The sequence below is a fragment of the Euprymna scolopes genome, chromosome 30, assembly GCF_053919585.1.
Source record: "Euprymna scolopes isolate OS-2025 chromosome 30, ASM5391958v1, whole genome shotgun sequence".
Classification (NCBI taxonomy): Eukaryota; Metazoa; Mollusca; class Cephalopoda; order Sepiida; family Sepiolidae; genus Euprymna; species Euprymna scolopes.
Window position 1 is genome coordinate 16,779,815 of NC_136511.1, and position 5,465 is coordinate 16,785,279.

Here is a 5,465-nt window from a genome sequence, read left to right on the forward strand (position 1 = left end):
TATCATCTGCTTGCATGAGTGACGGCATGTATCGGAATGGGTTTTTTATGTTGTTTGTGCTGAGGGATTATTCGACCAACTGACGAGGAGGGGAATAAGAGAATATGCAGTTGGATCTTGGATCGCTAAATGAAGTAAGGTTGTTGGATAAGGATCGGAACGCCACGTCAGTATGTGGGAAATGTTCAGTTTTATCCATATCTTGTAGTGATCGGGCAAGGAAAATTTTTGTAAAGCAATCAGATTATGAAGTACGCGTTTCAGAAGATTTATATAAAGAAATGCATTGAGTGTTCCTTGACGACTGAGCAACATTTTCCAGTTTATTACGGTTATAAAATCTATCACATGTCTCAATTTCGTTAAAAGGTCAGACATTTTCGATGGGTCACCCTGATAATCGCGACGTAATATGCTATTCAGCGTGATAACAGCCGTAGTGGTTGGGGGAAGCCTGTCCTCGTCAGGAAAGGGTGGGAATTCATAAAGTTTGGAGAGGATCTTCATCGCTTGCAGCAAATTCGTTTTAAATATAGGATGCGTGGCAACACGTACAAAGGCAATTTCAAGAGACTTGTTTGATGGAGAAAGTAAGCGCAGAAAAACAATCAAAGCCTGGACATATACATCAGCATCATTGTCCTCCAGCATGTCGAGTTGCTCTTCGCAACTAAACTCGAACCCCAGACCACTGATACTTATTCTCAAGTTTATCTGAAATGCCAAACAAAGTTTCCGTCCGAATTCTCAGTGCTTTCCTCCAACATCGCAGACCTTCCTCCAAGTTGGATTTAAAAACTATAAACTTCGCCCCGGCCAATTCCAGAGCCAGCACATGTTCTTTTAGAGAAAACTCCCTATAATTCAACAAAAAGTGCTCTGCATTGCTCTTTTCATGCCAAATCGTCATGCACAAGGCATTCTCTCCAGAAGGAATTGTATCTTTTGGGTCCTTACAAAGTCGCCGTAAGGTTTTTATTTTATCTATTTTGCCAGAAACCGACGCACATAGATAAAGAACCGTATATATTACACCATCTAATGACAAAGAAAATAAATCTGGATGTTCCGATTTTTCATCCAGAAGTTCTATATTTCCGGTACAACTAGCCACAGCCGCTGCAATAGAGAAATGCTTTTTCTTCAACGCGTGCAGAAAACATAATACCACCTCGCGTTCATAAGCGAAGTGAACTCCTCGCAGTCTTAACACAGTAATCATTAAAAGGTCGAGGTTTCTTATCGCAACTCTCAACGGTGATAACTTGTTGTTCTGACAGGTATACATCTCCGTGATATCAGCTTCACATTCGTCCAGAAGATATCTCGCAATATTTCGAAAACCGAGTTCGCAAGCATGTCCGAGTAGTGTCTTATTGCAGATGATTTGGCAGACAATCGCCTGACGATGGCGAAGGGGTACGGGATTAAGTAGTGTACGCATTCCATCGAGATCATTTTTGGTAATCAAATCGTAAATTAAGCGCCCGTTTGATAAATTAACTTCGACTAAATTATTTGCCACATCCTCGGCCATCTCTGAAAAGAAAATAACAGTATTAGTATTTGACAGTATTAATGTACTTGGCGGTTTTCGACTAATGTACTATCTAGCTTTCACGTGATATTTAATAGTATTTGACACTATTAGTCTACTTAATTCAACGGTTTGTGGATTGTAGTTTGACAATGTTTCAACCGATGTACTCTCTAGCCTTCACGTATCATTTGTGTTAGATTTCATCTAGTTACTCTGTTGCCCTCAGTCCACAGAACTCCTTGCGCGTTTAACGTAATCCGGTATAAACGTCTTTATTAAATGTTCTACGCAGATTCGAGTTCGTTTATATTGATACGGGGGATTTTATTTTTAGAATTAATCCCAAGCGATTTATACCAAGAAATTTAGAGTTCAATCCCTGGTGGAGGTAATTAATTCTATTCATATTTGATATAGATGAAGGAATCCGAAAATAAAACCCGTATAGTTTTACATTTGTATTTTAAGTAAAGTTCGAAGTTGCATAACTAATACCCAATTATGAGAAAAGGCAACTACGGAAGAGCGGAGAGTTCAACGACCGGAACCCCGTGTAAATGAGAATCACAAAAATGAAATCAATTCGAAACATTAACGAATGTAATAATTATTTCAAAGTTGAACTAGTTCGATTATTTGATTTGTTTTTTTACAATAAACCAAGTAACAATTATAACTAGCTGGACGCTTGGTGTTGCCCGGTGGTACAATACGCTTAAACAATTTATGCAGATTGCGTATTTATTGGACTGGAAACGGCACTAACGCTATGCAGGTTTAACCAGCTTCCTCCAAAGGAGGACGTTCCATGGGAGTATGAAATTCACAAGCGGTCCTTAGTTACATGTATATCCTCGTTAGGATAGATGACGACGTTAGGTGTTGCAACTTTTGCAGGGAGGTGTCGACGTCCTCCTACATACAGCACCTGGAATTCCCAACTTTAGTAGAAATCACCCACTTTAGTAGTGACCAGACTCGGCGTTGCTTAACTTCGGTGTTATGATAACCGGTGTATCAACGTGATTATGCCGTACGGCGTATTTATTATAGAATCAATCCTCTATTGATTATTACATATAACGAGGAATAATTTGCCCGATGAACTAATTCGTAAAAAAAAACTTTACTAATGATAATGTTGTTCAAATTCCGTTCGTGTTTACAATATCATGTCAGCAGATATTTGGGCTTGACGACGACTGCTCTGAAAAAGTCACTTCTGATTAATGTTTAGTTTTAAATATGCAAACCAAGAAATGATTTGCGGCGATTTTAAATGGTAGCTTTTTTTAATCGTAAATTGAACTCATAAAAAAATTAAAATAAAATGGAGAGATACACTTGGGCTTGAACAGGTGATCGTTCGATCTGTAGTCGAATGCTCTACCATTTAGCTATACCTCCAGACGACAAAGTTTTAAAAAAAAAATTGCTGAGATTTTATTATTTACTTTGGCCGGTGTAATGTAAAATATTCCCCTGTAAAAATTCTTTATCAAGAAAAAGGCTATTTTAAGGTAGTATTTTTTTCGATACTTATCGGATGAATTCCTAGGTAAAACCTATCTAAGAACATTGCCAGACACAGAAATTACTTTTGTGGGAAATTTGCAAAATATAGGGTCAGTAGTTTATAGAAGCGAAAACACAAACGAGTGACGATTACATTTGGCAACGAATTTTAGAAAAATTTGCACAAAACGAATCAAACTTATTTCGACCATAATCTACAGGTTTTTTGCCTTGATATGGAAAGCCTACTTTTTATTTCTTTTTATTGCCAGGGGTCCCCTATTTTTATTTATTTTTATTTTTTTTTTTTTTTACATAATACTTTAATAAAATATTCTATAAAGAATGAGAGCGGTTCTTAAGCAATGTGGCAGGAGACCAAAAACCGGAATGGGAGGGGGTCGGGGGGGTTGTCCACTTTGTCTATTCCCTTAGCTAGTTTATCACTCACGATAATACCTCATTCGCTCTGGTCCAACGCTATTCAAAATATCCCCACATGACGGTTTTTCAAAATTTGTATTTCAAAAAACATGATAAACACGTTTATTTATAAAAATAAGAAAATTTTTATTGAAAAAAGAAAAAAATATAAAAACATGTACATGCAAACATAAAAAGAAACAAAAAATAAACAAAAACAAAAAGGAAAAAGTTGAATGATGGGGGATGGGATATATTGTCAGAAATAACACGATGATACAGCACCACTGATTGGTCTTGACCATAATGAGACAAGGTCGGTGATTGGCCACTAAGGGCCTCCCCGCCTGACCCCCTTTTCCTTCAGCTGGAAATGAAAACCAGGATTACCATTTCCCCGGGTGGCAACTCTCGAGCTGAAAAAAAAGGAAGACAATGGCCCTGGTAGTCGTAATTCACGACAGGATTGACAGAAACATCTAAGTCTCCCAGGATCTAAATATGAACTATACCAAATTAATCTCAACAAGGGATTAAGGACTACTCGGCCCGTGCCAGCAAAATAAGACGACCCGACTTATTTTGCAACAGATCTACTAAAGTCAACAATGGCCATCGATAAGTTTCTGTCCATTGCCTTATTTCTGACATCGGGCCCACTTCAGGCTATGAGAGATATTTCTCACAATATCTAAGCCTTAAAACACCCCAAAAAGAAAAAAAAAACAATTATAAAAAGACATGAACTAAACAAACGCTAACTAAGTTATGCTAGTGAGGGACCTCCAAGCCTACTCTAGTTGTTGAAGTGCTCGCTGTGTTCCGGCTATTGCCGAACACAAGACACTACCTATTAGGGAGTGGGCAGTCTATGGGCAAAACAAACGTGGTGGTGGGGGTCTTTGTGGTATGCGGTGACCCCCCGAATAAGTACCGTGAGTTTCGACCAAGCAATGAAAATAACTGTTGAGTAAGGGCATTCTGGAGGTATTCAAACACCTAAAATAAATGGGGGGAGGGGACGCGACTCATGCACACAACTACCAAGGGACGCTTCTTTTGGTCTTTGCTGTCAGAATCGAAGGTCGGCGTGTGCCATGCTTAAGCAGGGAACACACACTCAAGTTTCGAAAGCCTCCTTTTTTTATAGATTATTAAAACAAACTTATATTCAGTCGTAGATATGCAAGTGACTGCATGAACGTTCATTTGCACATTCCTTTAAAAGACAAGAGAATGTTGATTACTCATTCATTATTCATAGTTTATTATTAAAGGATTGCTTTCATTTCACTGTTACGCTGAATTCTACTTTACTTGGCGATCACCAATTATCAAGGCCCGAAGGCCACTCGAAGATAAGGGTTAATGAATGTAAGGTGGTTGGTTGGTTGGTTGCTTGCTTTTGTTTACGGCATATCAACCTTCTTCAGGTTATTTAATTCCGAATCTAGTTATTTTGAGCAACGAGTTTTAATGGAGTATTTTTTTAAGTCAGATTCTATTTAACCCATAGTTGGGATCCTAACAGGTACTACCATTCCTGGTCAGAGTGGACCTGGGAGCAATGACAATTAAAAGGTGGCTCCACACTCCCCAAGGCCCGCAAGGTGGGGCCTCTCCATCGGATATAGTTTTAGGTCATATCCAGGACCATGTAAGGTAGTAAAGTAAATTGGGTGGAATTTGATTATCTATCAGGACGACTTAATAGGAACTTGTTTACATAAGATTTGAAGGCTACCATGTTGTATTTTGCCGGGAAGCATGCCAGCGGAATAATGTTCCAACGGCGGGCAGTTCTGGGAAAGAAGCTTTGTTCATGGACTTTGCGTTTACATTTAGGCACAGAGAGTGGGGGAAATCATACATAGTAGTTTAAGCTAGTCGAGTGTTTCTTTAAGAAAGTTTGGCAAAGAGGACCATAGATTGGAGTTCAGACGAGTACTTACCATGAAAATAGCGATAGAGAAGAAAGAGGCTCGCG